This window comes from Lepidochelys kempii, chromosome 11, assembly GCF_965140285.1.
Source record: "Lepidochelys kempii isolate rLepKem1 chromosome 11, rLepKem1.hap1, whole genome shotgun sequence".
NCBI lineage: Eukaryota > Metazoa > Chordata > Testudines > Cheloniidae > Lepidochelys > Lepidochelys kempii.
This window is the reverse complement of record NC_136390.1, coordinates 45,622,786-45,647,649: the sequence shown is the minus strand read 5'-3', so window position 1 is coordinate 45,647,649 and position 24,864 is coordinate 45,622,786. Positions and strand designations below refer to the sequence as shown.

At 43.3% G+C, this 24,864-nt stretch overlaps 1 protein-coding gene across 7 annotated transcripts in view; it reads left to right on the top strand.

The window, feature by feature from the left end:
* Positions 1-618: 618 nt before the first annotated feature.
* SESTD1 (SEC14 and spectrin domain containing 1) overlaps positions 619-24,864 on the top strand; it is a 124,932-nt gene continuing 100,686 nt past the window's right edge. Inside the window, exons 1-3 of one of the 7 annotated variants that reach the window (XM_073306035.1) lie at positions 619-721; positions 4,415-4,493; positions 5,278-5,385. The gene's annotated coding sequence lies outside the window, so the exon portion shown is untranslated. Of the gene's footprint in view, positions 722-806; positions 830-994; positions 1,224-1,429; positions 1,543-4,414; positions 4,494-5,277; positions 5,386-23,407; positions 23,461-24,864 lie in introns of those variants that run through there. The other 6 variants (XM_073306036.2, XM_073306040.2, XM_073306039.2 and 3 more) reach the window with 6 other exon arrangements.

Sequence of the window (24,864 nt, the reverse complement as noted above, 5' to 3'; positions counted from 1 at the left end):
TAGGAAACAGTGATATTTATTATTGTGACTTTTTGTACTCTGGGCTTTGTTGGTGAATACTTTAAATCATAACCTGTCCTCACTGAAGGAAGCTTGCAAGGTAACAAACACAATGCTTTTGGGGGTGGAGTCTGGGTTTTATTTCAAGGGTGTCAGTGATACTTTCCCACACCAAAGCAGAATCATAGAAATGTAGGACTGGAAGGGACCTCCAGAGGTAATCAAGTCCAGCCCCTTGTGCTGTGGCAGGACCAGGTAGAAATGTTCTTGGGGCCCAGTATCCTATGTTTTATGTATCTCTTTACTGTTGTCTAGGCAAGGAGTACAGGATAGGGCCTCTTGTTGGCCTAGTATTGTGTTTGGGATTTTCATTTTGTTTTTGTTTTTTCTCTCTGAGGAAGTCTAAAGTGTCCATCTTCATAGATGTCACACTGAATTGTTTGTTATTATACATGTAACTGTGCAGATTGCCAGGGGTGGGCACTTAATACATAAAATACTAGTACTGTTTTATCCTTAACAGCAGGGTCAGGCATTGTTCTTCTTTCTCCGGTGATTAAGAGGTTAAAGACAGGAAGAAGGCAGTAAGAGCACCCAGGGGAGGCCACTCTCTTTTCAGAATTAGATGAATACTGTATCTGATGCTGATCCTACACCGTGAGGGCAGAAGGGAGGGTTCAGTGTGGATGAGTGCCTGATGGTACCAAGTGGGGGAAATCTGGTGAGTGCTTGATCCTACCCGGTGGGGGTAGGCTGGGGGAGGGAAGAGAAGAAAATCTGGGTAAGTGCCTGATGCTACCTAGTAGGGGCGGCTAATGTGGCCATTTGGGTGAGTGCCTGATGCTACCAGCTGGGGGCAATAGGGTGATATGGGGGGCGGGGGGGTGCCTGCTGCTCCTACCCGCTAAGGTTGAGTGGAGGGGGGGGGCTTGGCTAGGGCATTGTTTCCCTTCTGGGTGGGGCTTGTTGTTGCCGGCTCTCTGCTGACCCTGCCCCAAACCAGCTGCAGCACCGGCTAAGGGGAGGGGGAAATAATGTAGCTCCTGCTCCCCTTCCCTGCACGCCGGGTCCTCGGGCTGCCGCAGCAGAGCCGGGCTGGGGCTGGGCTCGCCGGCTGCCCTCCTGCCGCGATCGCTCGGCGCTGCCTGCTCGTGGGGCTCTGCCGCCAGGCCCGGGGGAGCGAGTCGCTGGGAAGGGGGTCAGGGGGGCCGCCGCCCGCCCAGGTGAGTCGCCGGGCTGGGGACTCGTCCCCTGGCTGCGCGGGCTGCGGCCGCGGGCTCGCCGCCGGCGGGCGGGGGTGGAGCGGCGTGGAGAGCAGGCCCTGCGGCCTGACTGGGCTTTGTTCCCCGGGCTGAGGCGGCGGGGCTGGGCTCCCAACTCCCGCCGCGGGGGAGGGATCGTGCTCCACCAGCAGAGCAGCCCGGCTCCCTAGGGGCGGGAGCGGCGAGTCCGGGGTCCCCGCCCCAGGCTCCCCGCCGGGACGGGACGAGCCCCCTCAGCGCCCCCAGCGCAGCCTCAGGGTCCGTTCAACCCCCGCCACAGGTTCGAGGACTGTGGGGGGGTGCGCCGGGCCGTGGGGCTGGGGGAAGCGCCCGGCGCTGCTGCTGCGGCTGCCCTTTGTGTTGTCAAGCGCCGAGGCGGTGGAGGGACCCCGGGGCCCTTCCCGCTGCTTTGCCCGAGCACCCGGCGCCGTTCTCCTCCCCGGCCCGCCTTGCTGTGTGCGCTGCACGGCTCTGTACCCTGCCACTGCCGGGTAGACTTTGCATGGGAGAAAAGATGGTGGTTTTGGCAGAGGGAAGGCTCTTTGGGAAGAGACAAGGCTCCGGAGGGAAGGAGCCAGCATCCCTGGGTGCAGAGATGTTTGGTTTATTATGGGTTTTTTTTTCCCCCACTGTGCCTGTTGTGTACAGCTCTTGGTATAAGTGTAATGAGGAGGTCTGCTGGTCTTGGAACAATCACTGTGGGGCCAGTGCCTTGGCATCCCATCCTGCTGGCTTCTGGAAGCTAAACCAGGAGCTATGGTTGCCGTTTCTTTGATTTTGACAGGTCCATTGTCTTGCAATTCTGCCTTTCCCCCCTTCTGATTGTACTGCATTGTGCTGCCCATTGAGAGGTTTATAGAGAGGTGGTGAGCCAGAAATGTGTGGGAAGGACATATTCTAAAGCACTCTCTTCCGAGTATTGTGTGTGCCCGGAGGAAGCTCTCTGGTGGCAATCTTATGAATGGAGACAATCACTGAAACACAACCCTCTCTTTTTTAAATGAGCAAAAATTTGGTGTTGCTCATGTGGACCCACGAAATGGCACAAGACTGAGTCAGTGGGCAATTTTGTCAGCTCTTTTGTGATCTCTCCTCCCCAACCCTTAAGAAAATACAGCTGGTCATTGCACTCCCAAAAATGCAAGTGTTCTAATGATATCTGAAAAGGTGAAATGTTGACTTGGTTCACATTAAAATGTGTTATGATTTAATGAATATTTATTTCCCTTTCCCCCCTCCTTGTCGCATTACATTTAAGGTATACACTGTTTGCCATACACCATTATTGTGTAGGAGAGGAGCAACTCCACAGGCAAAGCCATATTGCTCTTCTTACACTCTAGTGAGGACTCTCCTTTTAAACTGAATAATTTATTTTCTAGCTCCCAGCTGGCATTGTCAACCCTGAGCAGTCATTATTGTGAGAAGAAAAAGGGAGGGGGGAAGGGTGACCTCAGAGTGAAACGGACAAAAGTTTGGTTGGAGAGGCCTAATTCAGGAATGGAGGTGCCAACCATGAGAGAGAAAAAAAGAACTGTAGACAGCTGGAATATAAAATTTCTCTGCAGTGATGGATGTGCAGAGTCTGCAGAATCCTGCAGAGAATGAGGGGAATCTGCATTGCAATGTACTGCCTCCTGCAGAATCACATAAAAACAGTCCTTGCCAGCTGGCTTGCAAAAACATTATTGATCACAGTCTTGGAAATACAAACATCCTGTCTGTTTGTGTTACATTAGGAGTAGGAAACTTTCCCTGAAGACTGGGGTGGCCTAAGTCGTCATTTCTTGCTGAATCAAAAGTTTCATTTAAGAAAATGAAGCTTTTGATTCCAAATAGTTGTGAAGATAACCTTCATTGCATGAACTAAGGTAGTGCTGCCTTCCTGAGTTTGTAGACAGGGTGTTCCAGCACCTGCCTTTGTTGTGGTGCAAAACTTTCCTAAACAGGGGAAATAGAGTGAAAGGCTAATTTCATTGTAGTTCAGTTCTTGGCAGCTTCTGTGAAATAGACAAGAAGCAGGTCAATTTCAGTTGTCTACTGCTTGGGAAAGCTATGAGGGGGGGGGGGGGGGCACTGGAGATATTCTTTGGAAAGGGGAGCCAAAAAAACAGTGGTAGAGAACCCCAACACAATCCTCACACAACAGTCAGGAGCCTTCAGGGTAGGGAGGAAAACTTTCCCCCTCCAGCTGCAAAAAGTAGGCTGGGGAAACCTATGCTTCATATAGAACAGGTAGAGCCTCTGAGCGGGGACAAAAACCAGCACTGTCCTAGGAATCCCACCATCTACCCTTTTTTGAGCAGCTTAGGTGGGGGGGGGGGGCATTACTGCTGCCCCTGGATCTGTAGAAGTGTGTACTTGCATTCCCTGCATCTGCCTTAGTCATCTGACTAGAATGTGTCAAGTAAATTTTTTTTTCAAGCCTTGCTATGAGAGAAGTTGATGTTGCATTTGGATGTATGAGAAATCTAAGGAGCTTATTTAGATTAATCACTGGCCTTGTGTCTAGGTATGGCAAATAAAAATCCATGCTTCTTCTTTCTTTCTGTGCATGTGGTGGTACTCCACCACCACCATAAGACATTGCCTATAATATTGCAGTATTTGTCAAAGCTTTATTTTTTTATTTGAAAGCAGGATCTTCTGATGCCTTGTGTCCTAACATAAATGTTGAGTGGAATTTGTAATAATCAAGTTTATTTTAAGGCAATGACTGGTCCAGTTTATAGTCACATCTCTTCTCTTTTCTTCCCCACACTGTTCCGTCTTTGCTTTGCTATGTTCTTTCTTTGGGGCGATCAAATTTCATGCTCTCTGAGGATCACCTCTAGCTGAAAATATACTATGAGAACAGTGGTTCTCATTGCTTTTCCACTGCTTCCGGTACTGCCTCAGGAGCATAGCCTGCTAACTGTAAGCAATGCTGATCTCTACCATATGTTTTGGTACAAACCATGTGATTCCTGCAATTCCATAGTCAACTTAAATCCCTGACTTAAACATGTATGAATATATAATAGAAACTTTGCCCCCTCCCATTGTGAAAGTGTGACATTATATAAATCCTCGTAACAAGGTTTCTAAATGATACTGTATATCAAAAGCTACTGAAAAGTATGTTCAAATTAAACTTTCATTTAAATCCACAGAACCCAGGAAGCTCTGAGTAAAAGCTCAAAACTACATCATTAACACATCCCATTGTATCTGGATACTGCAGCACCTATGGTAAGTACTAATGTAATATCCGTTTGTTTGATTCAGAAATTTGATAATTAAAATGTTCATTCAAAAGTTGTGTAGTTCCCACCCATGTTAGAATACAGGGCATCAGAACATATCCAGGCAATGGATGTAGCTGGAGAGTTAAGAAAGGTATCTCAGCTGCAATTCAGAACTTCCTTATGGAGGTTTTATTGAGTCTACATGTTCTTGAGTTTTGTGGAACATATTTTCAAACAGTGGCATTTTTAAAAACCAAACTTCAGATATGTAGCGTATGTTGTATAGTTCAGTTTTAACATCTTAGTTCATTTGATTTGTATAGTGACCTTCATAGAAAAGTTTCCCATAGAAAAGTGCTGTTAGTGATTAGTCTCCACAGTACATGTGAATACAATGATGGTTACAGTATCTAATCCTGGTACTGAAGTATCTTAAAATATTTTAGGACTGAGGGTGAACGAATACAGAGAAAATAGGATGGGAGGTTTGTGAATTTTACTAGAGAGAGGAAGTTGATATGGGGAGAGTAGGGGAGAGGATTTGAAAAGCATCAGGGAGATGCATGGAGAGAAGCAGGAAGACTGTTTCAGAAGGGAAAGGTGTGGGTTAACCTGTGCGTAGACATGGAGATGGGGAGCTACAAATAGAAGAATCTGGTGTTGAAACTGTCCTCTCTGTAGACTAAATTAATGGAAGACTTTGAAGTGAGGAGAAACTTATACTGGATTCTAAAATGGACAAGGAAGCAAGAGCAGATGAATATGGGGTGCTGTTTTCCTGTTTCTAGGTGAGAAGATGAGCTTCTGCATTGTGGACAAGTTGACGTTTGGAACATTGCGACATAAGGAATCCATAAAGAAGGAAATAACAGTAGTTAAGACAAGAGGAGATGAAGGTATGAATTGGAAGATGAGTGGCTGAAATAGTGCTTGATGTAAGAGTGCTGTAGAAGCGATAGATGGATTTATAGACCTATTTATAGGATTTATAGGAGAGGTAGGAGGCAAATGAGAATTCAGAGTCAATTAAACCAGTGGTGGGCAACTTGCGGCCTGTGGGCGGCATACGGCCCATCAGGGTAACCTGCTGGCGGGCCACCGGACAGCTTGTTTACATTTGCATGGCCACCTGCAGTTCCCGGTGGCTGCGGTTCGCTGTTCCTGTCCAATGGGAGCTGTGGGAAGTGGCGGCCAGCACGTCTCTATGGCCCGTGCCGCTTCCCACAGCTCCTATTGGCTGGGAACGGTGAACTGCGGCCATTGGGACCTGAGGGTGGCTGTGCAAATGTAAACAAACTGTCTGGCGGCTCGCTAGCAGATTACTCTGATGGGCCACAGGTTGCCCACCACTGAGTTAAACTCTTCGGTTCATGACAGTAGGGTGAATGTGGAGTTGGAGATCTGTTTTGAATGTATTGAGTTGAAGGCTTGGTGGAGCTCAGGGTTGAACAGAGAAAATAAGGCAAAAAATGAGAAAATGTTTGGGGAATGAAGTGAGTGGTTGGATTTTCTCTCAATAGATTAGGGTATTCTTGGCATAGTAGTGATATGCAGGGTTGAATTTGGGAAAGAAGTGGTCCTCCTTAGTGGAATGAATTGGCATGAACACATCACACATGTTAGATGATATGCACTGCTTTCTCTCTGTTTTCTGGTTTTCTTGAAAATGTTGATTTTTAATCAGCGGAGCCCTATGCTGTGAGGCATGGCTATATTAGAGACAACCTCTTTTCATATGCATCATCTTGATGGCTAGGGTCACCTGACATGATTTTGCTGACAGTTCTCAGATGTACCAGGGCTTGAGGCAGGATGTTATCAGTGGAAAGTAGATGTGTTATCTCTGTAGAACTTGCTCAATATAGCAGTCCTCTTAGCCTGAATTTACTAACTTCCAAAGCATGCAGCAAGGCACATAATTTTTGGTCAAATATTTTTTGATACAGGATCGTTACTGCGGTGACTGTTCAGGTTGTACAGGGTGGGTGTGGTTTGTGTTATCTATTCTGGCCGGTTTGTTGCTGCTTATTGATTGGTTGTGTGATCAGAGGCATAGGAAGGGTACAGAAAATTAAAGAAAACAAGTACATCATGCAGTTTGTAGAAGTGACATATCTTTTAAGTTTTTTTTTTTTAAGTAACTGCTCAAATACTTATTGTGTATGGCAACATAAGATCTAGTGAACTTCATTCTGTTTTCAAAAACATTTCAGTTACAAATATATCTGATGTGTAAGCCATTGGTACATAAACACTGTAAGATTCATGTCATTTGCATGTTTAGTGTGGACAAACTGCACATCAACCAGGTCAATAGATCGATCTAAGGTACTTCTATGGTCCCCATCACCACAGTATCTGAGCTCCTCACAAGCATCAATATATTTATGCTTTCAACACCTCTGTGAGGAAGGGCAGTACTACTTATTACCAGTTTACAGGTGGGGAACTAAGGCACAGAGGCTAACTGACTTGCCCAAGATCACACAGGAAGCCTTTGGCAGAGCAGGGACTTGAATCCTTGTCTTCTAGTTCCTAGGCTAATGGCCTAATCACTAGTCCATCCTTCCTGTGTTTATAATTAACAGAGTTTTGCTCTCTTGTGTGTAGAGGATTATTGTGCATATCTTCCATCTCATGAATCAAAAGCAGACTACTCCCAGAAAAAGATTTTAAAAATACAGAAGGTCCTTGAGGGTATTACAAGGCTCAGATGAAAGCTTACTCTTGAATTATGCATGTTGAAAGATTGTTCATAGGGTATCAGAAATACAGTTGTCTAGATAAGAGATTTTTTTTGTTAGTCAAAGGAAGCAGAATTTCATTCTTTGTCTCATCTCCAGCTTCTGCTCAGCTTCATTATCTTAAATGTTAAGCATTTCTGATGTGGACATCCTGGTTACAATAGGAACCAAAATATATAAGTTTTGGTTTAGAAAATATATATACATATACACACACCCTTCTCTAGTATCACTGCAGAATATATGGGAACAAAATCATATAACTTTCAATAGTGTCACTATGGTATTCTGGGCCATACGGATCATATTGAAATGTTCCAGGGCCTTGGTTGAGACCAACATTCTAATTTTCACTATAAACTAAGTCAGTCTTGTATATTATCATGCGGTCTTAAAGCTAGCTTGTTTTCCTCTGTCACTGTCACAAAACGAACGCCAAGTTCTAATCTCAAACCCTAGAGAGTGTTTATACTTAAGTTTCTCCACACTGCCAGCAGTTGTACTCCATCAGTACAGCTGTTTCTCTTGATGTATTTTTTTCCCCAGCTGCTTATGGTTTGGAGTAATCTACTCCCTCTCTCCTCTCAAACTGCCTATTGTTGTTCAGCAGCTTCACAAAATACTTCCTGACCACCCTCAGCCATAAAAGAAGGGAAATTAAAGGTTTATGTACTATCTCTTCTTCATAGTCTGTTCTCTTTCATCATAGCCTTTGTTTTAGATCTGCTCTTGAAGGATTTAGAGACCCAGTGCCATAACTTAGCACACTTTCGTGATTGGTAGATTGGTGGGGAGAACATAAGAATGGCCCTACTGGCTCAGAGCAAAGGTCCATCTAGCCCAGAATCCTGTCTACTGACAGTGGCCAGTGCCAGGTGCCCCAGAGGGAATGAACATAACAGGTAATCATCAAGTGATCCATCCCCTGTCGCTCATTCCCAGCTCCTGGCAAACAGAGGCTAGGGACACCATTCCTGCCCATCCTGGCTAATAGCCATTGATGGACGTATCCTCCATGAATTTATCTAGTTCTTTTTGAACCCTGTTATGGTGTTGGCCTTCACAACATTCCCTGGCAAGGAGTTTCACAGGTTGACTGTGCGTTGTGTGAAGAAATACTTAGAAGGAGAACATAGCCTCTTATTCTACCGTTGATGGATATTCCTCCCATGACTCTGGAACTCCATGTGGGTCTGGAAAGCTCTGTACATGTGGCCTGTGCTGTGGTCCTCTAGCTGATTCTCCAACAAGGCAAGGGGAATACCAATCATAATAGCAGTATTCATACTGCTTTGGGGCTTGTATATTGGATAGTAGGAGGGATGTTGGAAAAACAGACCAATGGAACAGTAGCCATAGAGTTCCTCCCCTGGTGAAGAGGATAGAGAGGAAAAGAAGCTACTGGACTTCAAATGAGGAGGAATAGTTGTATAGGGGTCCCATCCAGCAGAGGGAGATATATAGATAGGGGAACCCCAACTTCTGCCTTTATCAGGTATAGCAGTGGCTCTCAACCTTTCTGGACTACTGTACCCTTTTCAGGAGTCTGATTTATCTTGTACCCCCAAGTTTCACCTCACTTAAAAAAATTACAAAATCAGACATAAAAATACGAAAAGTCACATCACATAGTAGTGAAAAATTGCTTACTTTTTTACCATATAATTATAAAATAAATAGATTGGAATATAAATATTATACTTACATTTCAGTGTATCATTTATAGAGCAGTAATAAAGCTGTCATTATCTGTATGAAATTTTCGTTTGTACTGTCTTTGCTAGTGCTTTTTATGTAGCCTGTTGTAAAATTAGGTAAATATCTAGATGAGTTGATGTACCCCCTGGAAGTCCTCTGTGTACCCCCAGGGGCACATATACCCCAAGTTGAGAACCACTGAAGTAGAGGAAGGGGAGAGAGGACAATGAGCTTTCATTGTAATGTTGCATCTTTCTAGTTTAATATCAGATATTTATGATATGCTAATTCCTTTGTTAGAGAGATCTCCCTAGATATTAAAGGTCGACATATATTTGAGAGATGGAGGCATGTCTTGATTCAAGAGTATTCATGTAAGAAATTACAATGCAGTTTGTCAATAAAGAATATAGAAAAACTAGACAAACGTCCAATCTGTCTCTTTATCAAAATACCTAAAGATCCTATTTCAAGGCAGACAAGTGTTGAAGAAAGTGAAATTAAGAATACTGAAAACAATATAGATATACTTGTTATCAGTTCTTGTTTTTTAAGGTTTTTTTTCCCCTACAAAATCTTTTTTTGGGAGGGAGATTTGGGGGGAGTGTTTGAACACTGAGGTATTCTTGGCATGTACCACCATCCACCTTTTATTTACTTGTCTGTTCTTTGCATAGTCCCTTTTTTTTCTTCAAGGCTATTTGCTCAGAACAATGGCTTTCCACCCATCCTGCTTTCTGGATATTGATCATCTTAAATAAAGTGAGGGCAAGAGTGAATTGTCCTGTACCACTTGGGTCTCTTATAGTGGCAGTTGGGTCTTGGGTCACTTTATAATTTGATTATTATATTAGTCAAGGGGTGTCCAACCTGCAGTCCGCAAGGATGATGGTGTTGGGAAGAAAATATGCATTTGATTATCAACTGAAAATGTGCTCCCTAGGTCATCCCCAATAAGCTTTAAACAGAAAAATTTTCATTAGCCCAATCGCCACAGGGATGGGGGCACCACCTCTTCAACTGGCCCCCATTGCTGACTATGCTGGCCTACGAGCAGCTCTAATGTGAGTTGAGAGTGCTCTGGGCAGCTGCTGTCTCTTCCCTAATGAGGCTACTCCCCTTCTGGCTGCCTGTTGCATTACAAGGGATGAAAGAGAGGAAGCTCTGGCTGTTCTGTTGTCTGCTGGTTTGTGGGAACCCCCGAGAAAACAGCACAGGAGCTAAATTAGCTCTGCTTGAGCTTGTGGGATCTACTTATCTATGCAGACACCCATGATAGCAGGTTGGGGAGTAGAGGAAAGAAGGAGATGCTGAGAACCAAAAACAAATTAGGATTCTGATTTCACTGCTAGATTCTCAACCCTGACTAGAACAGCCTGAAGGCTGCTGTCATTTACACCAGCTGGCAACGCTGTGGCCAAGGGACCGTATGTCACCTATGACTTGGGTTGTGGGAGAGAAGTGTAGAAATGAGCTATTCCTGCTGGGCTGGGGGAATCTCCGTTAGGGGAATTGCAAATGGTTTCTCCTCCCTTAGCATTGCCTGAACAGGATGGTATCAGAAGGGTAGCCGTGTTAGTCTGGATCTGTAAAATCGGCAGAGAGTCCTGTGGCACCTTATAGACTAACAGACGTATTGGAGCATAAGCTTTTGTGGGTGAATCCCCACTTCGTCGGATGCATGTACATGTATTCACCCACAAAAGCTTAATCTCCAATACGTCTGTTAGTCTATAAGGTGCCACAGGACTCTTTGCCGCTTGAACAGGACAGTAAGTCCATCCTAAATTATTGAACAGCTCTTGGCTGTTCTGGGCTGGTGTGTGCTCTCTTAGTTTTGACCAGAAGTTCCATCCTGGACATGAGAAACCTTTCTGGATGAAAGTTTAATTGCAACTGGTATGTTCCCCCAAATTCATTTAAAATTGCCCAACTGGCTCTAGTGAGGAGTTGTTGTATTAGTGTGTACACAACAGAATGGATATATGTTATGTTGCATTTGGTTTAAACTCAAATAATCTTGCACACTGCTGAAATTTACAAGGTCTATGATTTTTCCTTTTTGAATTCTTTGGTAAGAATTAAAACGGCGGTGAAAGACTAAAAACATTTTCTTTATGGACTGCTTGAAAATCAGGTATGATGTAAAACTTGAGTGTGCTCTCTTTTTTAATTAGTTTTTTTCCTCAAGAATATATAATCAGTTTAGAACTGAACAAAGCAGTTTAAACAAGATAAACCATGATTAAATATGTGGAATTAAAACCTTTGAACAATTGGTTTTAAATGATGAAGACTCTGTTCTCCCCTGCCCCACAAAAATGTCGATAGTAAAAAATATTAATTTTGAGCATCTTCGTTTGCCCGCTAACATTTATGTTCATCTTACTTTGAATTTTTGTTCCTTCTTTAAAAAAAATCTATTAAATCAGTTTTTGTTTGCTCTCAGGTTATAAATGATGAGAAAAGGGGCTGATTTAACTGCTCTTACACTTGCATTTTCTTTATTTTTGTTCCTATACATGTTATAACTCGAGAAGCATGTCCCCAATCATATACATCAGACCTTCTTATGTTAGCCTGCTTATCCCCACTCCAAAGCTGTATATTCTTGAGTACTTTGAATCAAGTTAAGTGACTGAAGCAGTGGGGGTTCTACTGCTGCTCTTAGTCTACACACTGATAAAAATCACTATTGGGGTGTCATCTGCCTCCCTCCCAATTGTTTTGGAGGGTGTGGACTAAGGTACCTCCAGTATGCTGCTGATACTTGGCTCACTGCTTCTGTGTGTGTGTGCACAGTCTCCAGCTGTTTGATTTTATGGCAGATGTTTCCATTTGGATCGGGGATTGCTGATTTAAGCTGATCCAGGGTAAGACTGAAGTAATGCCTTCTGAGTTGAGGATAGCATCTTGAGGAACTTTAATGGTGGTTTATATACTTCTGGCATTCAGAGAAATAGTTTTACTTTGTGTAATGACCCATCCACTCCCAGTCTCTATTCAAGCCTAAGTTAATTGTATCCAGTTTGCAAATTAATTCCAATTAACTGATAATTGATAATAATAAATAATAATATAATTCCAACTGCTGAATTGGAATTAATTTGCAAACTGGATACAATTAACTTAGGCTTGAATAGGGACTGGGAGTGGATGGGTCATTACACAAAGTAAAACTATTTCCCCATGTTTATTCCCCCACCCCCACCCCCCACTGTTCCTGAGACGTTCCTATTAACTGCTGGAAATGGCCCACCTTGATTATCACTACAAAAGATTTTCTCCCCCCCTCCCCCCCCCCGCTCTCCTGCTGGTAATAGCTCATCTTAAGTGATCACTCTCCTTACAGTGTGTATGATAACACCCATTTTTTCATGTTCTGTGTGTATATAAATCTCCTCACAGTATTTTCCACTGAGTGCATCCGATGAAGTGAGCTGTAGCTCACGAAAGCTTATGCTCAAATAAATTGGTTAGTCTCTAAGGTGCCACTAGTACTCCTTTTCTTTTTGCGGATACAGACTAACATGGCTGCTACTCTGAAACCTGTGTTATGTGTAGCTGTATTATGTGTAGGTTTCAGAGTAGCACAGCTGTGTTAGTCTGTATCCGCAAATAGAAAAGGAGGACTTGTGGCACCTTAAAGACTTATGCTCAAATAAATGTGTTAGTCTCTAAGATGCCACAAGTCCTCCTTTTCTTGTTCTGTGCAGGTGGAGGAATAAGTTGGGAGTAGTTTGGAAAAGCTGTGATTGTGATAGGAGGAGATCCCTATCACATGTGTGTTATCAAAGGAACCAGGTATATGTGTACCTTTTTGAGATTTCAGTCTGCATCACTTCAATACAGAATTGTATAGGTTGTATCAGTATCAGGGCACTGGGGTGGTCTTGCCATGCATATTGTCAGTGGTAAACTGGACTACGCAAGCAGTCTGTGGATATAACAATGGGTAGGGAACGGGATAGGGTTAGGTGCTATCCTGTGTGAAAGGGTTGTACAAGGCTATGAAGTGGTTAAATTTTACAACTGTGGTGTTCTGTCAAGGGAGTCGGCTCAGTGTTTTGAGTGCAGGGCAAGTGCATGTAGCGCCTGTCCATGACTGGGGGAACAGAGTGCATGGGCGTGTGTGTTGGCATTGTGGGGCATTGCCCAAAGAGGGCAGAGTTAAAGTTGCATGGGCAGGGAGAGGGGCTCAGAGCCCTGAAAAGGTGTTGCCCAGATCCCACCACACACATGGAAGGGGAGAATTCAGGGCTGACAGCCCCTCTCCCTAAACCCTAACTTGCTTTCCAACCCCTCCTGTATTCTCCCCTCCCCTGAGTCTCCCAGCCCCTCTTCCCTCTCCTATCACCCATTCATCCCCCTCCCCATAATACCCCTATCGCTGGCAGCAGACCCAAATCCCTCCTCCCCTATTACCACCTACTTTTGCACCTGTAATCACCTGTCCCCTTCCAGTGAGCATTTGCATGTGTAACTTATTTTCTTGTTTAAAAAAAAACCAAAAAACAGGTTCAGCATGTTCTGAATATTCTGCTGTACTCAGATTGAATTTCTCCAGCCTCAAAACCTTGAGAGCGGTGGATTGTTCCCAGATGTTTACAGTTCAGCCTCAGATTTCTACCCAGAGTTGATTTCAGACTTCAAAGTTGCAGGCTAAGAGATGTTAAGTGGCCCATTCACCCCAATGTGATATTCTCTGAGTTTGTGTGTGTGGTTTTTGGAGGGGGGTGAGGGAGTGAGAGAACCTGGATTTGTGCAGGAAATGGCCCACCTTGATTATCATACACATTGTGAAGAGAGTGGTCACTTTGGATGGGCTATTACCAGCAGGAGAGTGAGTTTGTGTGTGTGGGGGGGGGGGGGGGGGGGGAAGAGTGAGAAAACCTGGATTTGTGCTGGAAATGGCCCAACTCGATGATCACTTTAGATAAGCTATTACCAGCAGGACAGTGGGGTGGGAGGAGGTATTGTTTCATGGTCTCTGTGTGTATATAATGTCTTCTGCAGTTTCCACGGTATGCATCCGATGAAGTGAGCTGTAGCTCACGAAAGCTCATGCTCAAATAAATTGGTTAGTCTCTAAGGTGCCACAAGTACTCCTTTTCTTTTTGCGAATACCGACTAACAGGGCTGTTACTCTGAAATCTGATGAAAAAGAATACCTGAATGGTGATGAATACAGACTGAAACAATGCCTCTGAGGCATGTGAATGTCTCTCTTCATGTCAAAAAGAAAAGGAGTACTTGTGGCACCTTTGAGACTAACCAATTTATTTGAGCATAAGCTTTCGTGAGCTACAGCTCACTTCATGTCAGTGGGTCTCCTCTCCCTTCCCCCTCCCACCCCCCCACAGTGATGGAAACTCACAACTGATATGTGCCAAGCATACTTGCTCTCAGCTACTCACTCAGTGTCAGCAGTGTGTTCTTAGTGTATACACTGAGCATATGTGTTTTAAGATTCCCACCTGGAGAGTCAGGTATTCCTCAGATCCTGGCTCAGATGGGAGAGGTAAGGAAAGGGGCTCAGACAATCCCCAAACAGCAACCCCCCCCCCCCCCCCCCCCGCAAACATGGCTCATATGAGGGAGACAGAGATGGAGGGGTCAGATCCTCATAGATGGTCAGGGCCTCCCAGATTCTGGCAGACCCTGGGAGGGGTGGTGGGGGGAACAACAGGGAGCAGGGCTCAGACACCCCCTGAAAAGCAAGCTCCTCAGAAACTGGCTTACATGGGAAGGGAGAATCAGATCACCATGGTTGGGCAGGGGCTCCCCAGACCCTGGTGCACACATGAGGGTAGAGAGCTGGACTCTTACATCCTGGGGGCGGGCAAAGCCTCCCAGCTCACGTGGGAGGGGTAAGGAGAGGGACCTCAGACACCTCATATGTTGGCGCATGCGCGCGCACACACAGAGGGGCCGACAGGTGACCCTGCTCCTATTCTTCCCCCTGTCCTGCCACTCACCCCCATGTCCCTTTCCCAGCACCCGTCACCTGAGCCCACCAGCCCCACTCACCTCCCCTACCATCCATCCCCATTCCCTCTACTCCTCCATCACATAAAATGCCCCTATCCTGCCAACAAGCATTCACATATCAGTTTAAAAAAAACCAACAAAAACCCTGTGATTACTTTCCCCCAATAGAGAGAGGTTTTAGCAAAAATGTCCCAGCCATTTCCAGATTTCTGCCCCAGGTGGGACTCAGACTGACACTGGCTGAGTGGGTCAGGTTCATAGGACTCCTGCTTATTCCCTTGGCTCTCCAGCTGGTGTGAAAATTGGAAGGCTATCAGTCCTGTTAACTCTTCTGTTCATGCATGTTCAATATAATAAATTTGGCATGAGAATTAGTGAATGAGTCTTGCAACAAGCCAAACTGGAAAAGAAAAATATTTTTGAAATAATCTTTTAATTTGATTTCCCCCAAAGAACTAGTGAGTGGCATGCACTCTATTGGGGTAACCCTTGAGTATTGGGCACCTTGGTGCAATGTTCTGAGCCCTTGTTTGAGCTCTGTGACCAAAAATAGGTTGCCAGAATCTCTCAACTTTAAGAAAAGCTATTTTTTTTCCAGAGGCTGTATCTCAGGAACATCCTGGTCAAATGGCCCCTAAGTTGGATCATTAAGAGAACTCTGCATACCCATGAGACACACAAGATTTCAAGGCAATCCGAGTAACTGTATAGATTTTAGCAAAAACAACGAGGAGTCCTTGTGGCACCTTAGAGACTAACAAATTTATTTGGGCATAGGCTTTCATGGGCTAAAACCCACTTCATCAGATGCATGGAGTGAAAAATACAGTAAGCAGTATAAATATTACAGCACATGAAAAGATGGGAGTTACCTTGCCAAGTGGGGGGTCAGTGCTAATGAGGCCAATTAAATTAAGGTGGACGTGGCTTATTCTCAACAGTTGACAAGAAGGGGTGAATATCAAGGGAAGGAAAATTACTTTTTGTAGTGACCAATCCACTCCCAGTCTTTATTCAGGCCTAATTTGATGGTGTCCAGTTTTCAAATTAGTTCCAGTTCTAGTTTCTCGTTGAAGTCTGTTTTTGAAGTTTTTGTTGAAGAATTGCCACTCTTCAATATGTTATTGAGTGTCCAGGGAGATTGAAGTGTTCTCCTACTGGTTTTTGAATGTTACAATTCTTGACGTCTGATTTGTGTCCATTTATTCTTTTGCGTAGAGGCTGTCCGGTTTGGCCAATGTACATGGCAGGGGGGCATTGCTGGCACATATCACATTGGTAGATGTGCAGGTGAATGAGCCCCTGGTGGTGTGGCTGATCTGATTAGGTCCTATGATGGTGTCCCTTGAATAGATATGTGGACAGAGTTGGCAACGGGGTTTGTTGCAGGGATTGGTTCCTGGGTTAGTGTTTTTGTTGTGTGGTGTGTAGTTGCTGGTGAATATTTGCTTTAGGTTGCGGGGCTGTCAGGCCAGTCCTCGCTTACAATCTCCCAAGATCTGTGAGAGTGACGGATCGTCCTTCAGGATAGGTTGCAGATGATGCGCTGGAGTGGTTTTATTTGGGGGCTGTAGGCGATGGCTAGTGGCGTTCTGTTACTTTCTTTTTTGGGCCAGTCCTGTAGTAGGTGACTTCTGGGTACCCTTCTGGCTCTGTCAATATGTTTCTTCACTTCAGCAGGTGGGTATTGTAGTTTTAAGAACACTTGATAGAGATCTTGTAGGTGTTTGTCTCTGTCGGAGGGACTGGAGGAAATGCAGTGGTATGTTAGAGCTTGGCTGTAGACAATGGATCGTCAGATGTGGTCTGAATGAAAGCTGGAGGCATGTAGGTAAGTATAGTGGTCAGTAAGATTCCGGTATAGGGTGGTGTTTATGTGACCATTGCTTATTTGCACTCTAGTGTCCAGGAAGTGGACCTCTTGTATAGACTGGTCCAGACTGAGGTTAATGGTGGGATGGAAATTTTTGAAATCCTGGTGGAATTCCTCAAGGGCCTCCTTCCCATGGGTCCAGATGATGAAGATGTCATCAATGTAGTGCAAGTAGAGTAGGGGCGCTAGGGGATGAGAGCTGAGGAAGCATTGTTCTAAGTCAGTCATAAAAACGTTGGCATACTGTGGGCCATGTGGGTACCCATAGCAGTCCCACTGACTTGAAGGTATAAATTATTCCCAGATTTTGATGCACTTGGAAGAGTCAAGCTTTAAACAGAAACCTGGTCTAAACCTTAACTATAGCTGGGCTGTTGCCCTGCTGTAATATTTCCTCTCTTGGAATGGGATGAGGGAATATTTAATTTTCTGAAAGATCAAGACATTACTGTTTAATTTATAATGCACTTAATGATTTAGACCTGAAGCATTTGTGTGATCCTATCTTAATTCTCTTCTAAGCTGAGTTTGCTCAGGTTGTTGTTCCTTCTGTGCAGAAATTTCTATTGGGTGGGTTAGGAACAAGAGTATAATAGTGTTAAAGAGAACCTGACTGCAGCTGTCTTCAGGACATTTCACTTCTGGTCAGCTGATTGATGCCAGTTTTGGAGGGAGGGTGTTTCTTCTGGGTTCTCCCTCTTCTTTTTAGGACTGTTTTTTAAACTAGTTCTCTTTTGTTTTGAAGAGTTGCTGGCTTTTTGGATGCTTGTTTTATTTTATTATTGTAATATTGCACAGTGCTCAAGATAGTTGTAGTGGACATTTTAGATAATGGAATAGGATTTCTTCATAAGCCAAATTCTGCAGCTTCTTATCTTTTCTACAACTTTTAAATGTCTTTTTAGGACTGAATTGCCCTGGACAGTATGTAGCGTTCTAAGTGCAATCTCACCAGAGCCTAGAAATAGTATGGAAATAGACTGTTTCCTCTGGGTCTGTGATTGAAGTCTCTTTCATCTGCAGCCCAAAATCACTTTATCACACTGTCAGCTTGTATCTAATTTGTTCACTGTCTCCTCTAGTCTTCTTTCAGCACTGTTGCGCAAATATCTCCCTCTCATGAATTGTCTCTGTTTAATAGACATTTTCACCAGAGGTATAAGCTTGTGGTTTTTTCCAGGTTGAATTTTATTTAGTAGTTGTTTTCTAAACTTTCTGTCCTGTTTTTTTTTTTTTAAGGTATTTGCAATATTTCCCAGTTAACATTTTTGTGTTTTAAATGAAAACGCGAAATCTGGGCCTAATGCAGACCTGTGTCACATCTCTCTGGGAACCGCCAAACAATTTAGTATGTTGCTTTTTGATAGCACTCTTATTTATGGTCAGTCAGCCCGTTTTTTGGCAATATGACAATGCTCATATGATTCCTATCCAAGTAATTTTGAATTAGTTTTGTGATGCTCTTTAGCTATACCGTATGTCCTTCGTCCCCCAATTTTGCCATCTGATATGTGGGAATGTGGTCTGGTGAGGAGATCAGAGGTTGGGAGTACAGAGATCTAGGTTCTGCTCCTGGTCATGTCATTTGACATGGTGTATGACCTTGGGCAAGTCCCTTTAACTAATCTGTGCCTCAGTTTCACCATCTGTAAAATGGGGTATGATATTTGCCTCTATTCCAGAAGTGTTGTGACAAATTTGTAAAGCACTTTGGGATCCTTGGATGAAAAGTGTTACATTGACAAGAACTGGTTTATGAAATAAATGTAATGTATTGTTCTACTGTCATTTAGGTCTTTAATCCCGTCCCTTCTCTCCAATCCAAATTTCTTTATTTTATTAGGAACTAAAATTTAGTTTTACTGATCAGTCATTGCCAGAATTGTTCTTCCCCCACCCCCAATGTTAGTGATATAGATGAATTTCCTCAGTCCTATGGTTTCTTTATAATTTTCCATAACACTTATGAAATATTTGTCAGCATGTCAGAGCTAATTCCTTTAAGATTCTGGGATAAATGTTATCCAGAACTACTGACGCGCGTGTGCATGTGTAAAGTATTCTGTGCTTAAAGTATTCCCTTTTCTGATTTTAATTTAAAAGCTCTATTGACGCACTTTTAAATTATCCATCTTATTTTTTTGTTTATTGAATGTTTTATTAATTTAGATGGAGTATGAGGCTAATGGTGTTAACATAACCCAGTTATTGTCCAGTATTAAATAGTGTTAAGTAACTGTTTAATACTGGAGTCTGGTGTACAGAGACCTCAGCTTGCTTATTACCATGGCAAACACACCATTACAAATTGTTTTTAACCTTTTATTAAAGATAAAGAAAAGAGGGAAAAACAATTGAAGCATTTGCAATGTAAAGTATTAAATAAGGCTTTCATTTTAACACCATCCTGTGTTCCCTTTCCCTTTAACTGGAGAGATGTTTTAGAAGGAAACCCTTTCTGCCGCCTACCTTGTTTGACAGTCTCTTAGATGGCATCACAGATAGTAATTGTCCATTTAGGGAAAAGAGAAGTTAGCTGAGATGAGCTGGAGCTGCTGTTTAAGTTCGATCCTGTTTCATCTCAGGTGGTATTTGGGATTCAGCAGGAGGTGGTGGTGTCATCTAGGTCCCAGTCTGGTCAGGACATTTCTCAGGATCAGTGTGACAAAAGGCCCAGGATCGAAGGAGATTGTGGGGGTGGTACCTATGATTTTGAAGTTTGCTCCAGTAGCTAATTTCACCCCCCCAAAAAGTCTCTTTCTTTAAGGACCCCCAAAGGGAATGGTGGGGGGTGGAATAGCCCACCCCCTCACTATTTTGTCCACCAGTGCATCCAAACTGGTGCGTCAGAAAGTAGGCCTAACTGATTTACGATTCCACACTTCTCTTGTTTACCATGCAGGATCTGAATATAGTCCTTGGCTTCTATTAGGAGGCTTTTTTGTTTGGACTAATTCAGTATTTCTATCTCCCTTTCATATCTTTTCACAGCAACTTGTGTTATAGGTTGTTATAGGTTATTGTGATATCTTATGAATCTTTACATACTTCTTACAGTTGAACTCACCACTAGAGTAAATTTGTAGGCCCAATTTATTACAACATAGGGAACAAGTTTTTTTAATTTTTTTCAATAGGTCAGCCATTTTAGAAGAATTACTGAACTTAATCTCCCTCCTTAACAAGTGATTGGACTTGTATTTGCTCTAGTATAGATGGAAAAATGACAATCAACCAGAGTGGGAAGAAAACAAATCTGAAATAGGAAAGTTCAGAAAAAAACAAGATTGATATCTTAAACCACTTGGGTATTACAGTAGCTAAATCTTCATGCTAATGTAACTTTTATTTATAGTAATATATTTGCTCCTTTGCATTTAATATAGCTTTTTAAAAAACCTATCACATGGCAAAATATTTTAGCATTTCCCTAGTGTACAACTGCCCTTAAACGGGAGCTGCCAAGGCAATGGTACATGTAGTGCTCCATAGTTGTCGTCATGGCAGCTGCTAGGCCTTCTATAAGTGGAGTGTGTGGTGCCATCTGTCGCTGTAGCTCCCAGTGGGGAGCAGAGTGACTCTCTCCTGCTCTCCCCCAAAATATTTTTCTGGTTGGGGTTAGGGAAGGACTTTTAGCTTCATTCCTCCCCAAGAATCTCCTAATGCTGTGAAGGTTTGGTGGAAGATGCTATAACCATTCCTGCTGGGGTGGGAGCAAGGAAGAAATAGCCTGATAAGCTGTCCTTAAGACTATTCCTATTAGATAGAGAGCACCCTAAAGCCTTTATTAAACAGGTAACTGAACGTTTCAATAGCATTTCAAACAAAGAATGGCTGGTTTGCATTGTCAATAATAATGATGAAAAGGTTTTTCTCATAAACTGAAATACTTCCTTTGGCTTCAGGAAGTATTGAACAAAGGAGCTATTTTAACTTATGGACAGTAATATACCACTATATCTCTGAAAGCCAGTAAGTATTTTAATAATAGAGGTTTTGCAGCCTCAAAAGAATAAATATTGCCTATTTGCAGAGAGAGAGAGTTTGAATCGGTGTTTGTTAGTTATGTATACATATAAACAAACAAACACTGATTCAAACTCTCTCTCTCTCTCTCTCTCTCTGCAAATATTGAAGTGTATGGCAAAATGATAAAAGGTTCTCCTCTTTGTTTACAGAATAAATGGCTGTTTAGTATATATCACAGTAACCTTTCTTGAGAAACTTGCTTGATCAGGAGAGAGGTAAAACGTTTTTGAAACTTTGCACATGTGCTGTAAACAAGATTTTTACTAAGGTCCGCTAGTTAGCATTGGAATGGATGAGATGAATTATAATGGAGAGACAAGAGTGAAGATCTGAGCTCTGTTTAAAAGAAACTTTTGTCTGAAGCATACAGTAGTGTGATGTTGCTGAATTGACTAATCAGCATTTAAGGTGTATACTGTTTTGGTAATCCTAATTTGTCTAATACATTTAAATATAATATGCAGTAATGCAAAATAATGTGCATGTTCACTTTTGCTAAAAAGTGCTGTTGGCATGTAGGTTGGTTTGTTCATCAAAAGAAGGGCATCGATAAACACATTGTCCTTTGGGGAACGGAGAGGAGAAAGTTTGGTTAAAAAAAAAATAGCCACTACAATATTTCTTCACAACAAAGCTCAAATAGACTCTGCAAACTCTGGCAAGGCATGAAATGCAATTTCTTCTCTCAAACGCTTAATTGTTCACTTATTTAAATGTACTGTTTCTTTGAAACCTAAAAATGAGGGGAGTCAAAATCTTTTTGGTCAGAAAAAGCCGTGTGTGTATCTACATAAAGGTGTCTACAGAGATGCCTTCCAAAAAGTCAGTCAAAAAACCGATGCCTTTAGTTCAGTGCTTAATTTGTAATGAAAGAGATGCTGGGGCTCAAGCAGTTTTTGTTTTTGTTTTACTTTTGTAACTGACATGGCAAGCCCAGACGTACCGGGGCTATGAACTGCCAAGCCTAGAAGTGCCGGGGCTCAGCCTTGGCAAGCTATGGTACAAGTTAAGCACTGCTTTAGTTGCTGTAAAATGACTGACTTTGATTAATTTGCACACAGGGGGCACCAGTAAGTAGCTTTCTGGTGTCTGCCATCCATTTGTGCAGTCTAAGTTATCACAGTCATATGTGGGTCCTTGTGTCTGTTCAACGTGCTCATCTTCCTTGTAGAGCTGAGAAAGATCGTACTTGATTTTTCTGTGTGTAGTTGTCATCTCACCAAAAGAGACAGGTGACCAATTGGTCCAGGCCTGATTCACACTAGCAGAGTTGAAATACCTGTTTTGCAAACATCTCTAACCAAACCTCGTTTGGTGCCCAGCCACTAGTGGATAATCCAGCCCATGTTCCTGTTAAATTCTGACACTCAAATTCACCCCAGTATAAACCCCAAGATCGTTCTCTATTAAATAAATAATCAAGACATTAGATGAATGTGATTCTACCATCAGGGAGTGCAGGAAAGGCATTAGCTTGTGCCACAACATGCCCCTCCCCTGAAACCATCCAAAGCTGACTGTTGCAGCCTGAAGCTCACCTGTGATCCACCTGCTGTTCTCCTGCCCTCTTGTGGGCTCAGTGCACTATCATCAAGTGCAGCAAATCCATCTTGTTTCCAGTGTCTCCTGAAAATTGCAAGCAGACAGAGGGTTTGCTTGTATTATCCCTCTGCCTTGCTAGTCCCCACTGAAGAGTGGGCATTGGTTATATAACATTATATTATCCAGAGCCCAGTCACCTGGACCCCTCTGTGAATCAAATGTATTCAAAGCTGCAGATGTTGCCACGTCATTCCTGAAGGAATTCTTACCAAATCTTGCTGTATTGCACCCCAAGCAGGCTAACACCTTTCTTAATACTGTAGCAAATGGATCTCTGGTCAAGTAGCTGGCATCCCAGTATAATGTAATAAAAGGCTGGTTCTTACGTACACCAAGTCAGAAAATGTTCCTCTGGATTTAGTCGGGCATAACTGTTCATCTAGGCATTCTCTTAGCTCTGTTCTGGCCCCCAGCTTCTGCTTATCGACCATTATTTAACCTGCACCTCTTCCAGTTCCAATGTGTGCTTGGAGCGGCCTGTTGATGCTCCAGAAGGGACTTCACTAACCCCAGAAGAGCTGAAAAGCCACAGCAAATTCTGCCTTAAACAGCATTGCCTCTGCCCTGCAAAAACTTGCTCTGGGGCCAAAGCCTCTACTGATCCAACACCCACTGTGGCATCCAGTTGTACCTGTAAATCTCAATCTGGCATCCACTCAGATCACTCCCTTAAACTATTTAAAAAATGCCTCCCACACTCAAGTATTCCCTCTTTTTTTCTTTGTCAAAATAATGAGGCTCCTTAATTGCCAAGGTGGTTGCTACTAAGTGTACACAAAAGCCCTTACCAGGACCACCATGGTTAGAGGTAAAATTTAAAGAGCCCATAATTACATGCAACTGTGTTGGAGTAACTTTGCCAAAACCCTTTAATCACTTGTATTAATACACCTAATTTGTCCAGTTTTTCCTTAGGCGTGATACACCTACCAATTTGATTTCCAGGTATGTCATCCTCTGGGTTGTGTCTCTTTTTTTCAGGGGTGAGCAGGACTCCCCAGGCATTCTGCCATCTATGGAAACCTTCCTAATAGGTGAGTGAGTTCACCCAAATCACATCTTCCTGCCAAAAGAGAGTTCTCCAGATAGTGAACCAATTGGTGTAAGTTAATTTACTTAGTAACTGTCCACTCCTGCACTGTAGGAAACTGGGGCCCTCAGCTTCATACCTTAACCATGGTCGTATTGTTTGCAAATGAGTGTAAAGGCTTGAATATAAAGAGGTGTTGTCAATATGGCTTCTTTCAGGCAGCTGCTGTTTCTGCAGCAGCAACCAGAGCAAAATGGTTGCTGCATGGCCCCAGGGGCTTCATACACAGGAAGGGGAAGGGTGTGAGACAATCAACTCTCCCTTCTTTCCCCCAGCCTCCCAACAGCAGAAGGGAGAGGTGGAGAATTCAGTAGTTTTCCATCCCCCCCACTATGATCTCTACTTGTGAGTTGCATTCTGGATAGTGGGAGAGGGGAAGATCACAGAGCAGTCAAGCCTGCCCCTCCCTTCTCCTCTCGGGACTCCAGGAGTTGGTTTTCCTTGCTGGTGTGATCAAACCACCCCACCCTCTGTTGGGTGTGTGATCATTTGTTCCTGATGACTGAATTAATTTGGCAGTAAGAAGTATTTTTGCTGTAATGAAAGGGAGAGTTTGTAATTTTGCACAAGGAAATTTAGCTCTTCTCCGCTTCCCCTGCTCACTGTATGTCACATATACTGTAGCATCATGTTTTGCATCTACATGTGAATTTAAAAATGGTGTCCAGATCAGAGTGGCCATTTGATAAAGCATAAGATCTATAAGCCAAAGTATTTTGGACTGAGGATTAAAAAGTTTTTGAAAAGATTTCTAAAATATTTTCTGTAAAATGTGGCATGTACCGAACATATGGTAGTGTGGTAGTAAAAATTGATTGTCACTTGTTCAGGATAATCTGCTTTACTTGTGTGGGTTTATCACTCGTAACACACCCGTACCAAATTCATGCTGGCAAAACCTTTATAATCCCCCACCGTACCATCATGTTTTCTCTCTTCCCCTCTTCCTTCCTGTAGGCACACACAAACAATGCACTGACCTAGTGATGTGGGTGTGATCATGGCTCCCCCTGCTGGCAGGCACTGCTTACTATACAACTTTGTATTGTCACAACTAAATAGGTTCTCCTTTAGCGTGGGTGGTGGTAGCTCAGATACTGTTGGTGCTGTTTGAGGCTACGGATTCAATCCCCACTGACGATGGGAAGTGGCTACGATTGGTTTTGTATGCGCGCGCGCACCCACCCCCCCACACAGAGATTTGTATAGAGGTGGGTGGGTGTGACAGATCTATGTATAAAATGTGTTCAAGTGGTGCATGCTATCACTGGTGCTGATTTTCTTATTTCTGTTAAGTCTTTCATGCATTCCTAGCTTTTTCGAACAAGATCTTTTTATGCTGAAATTT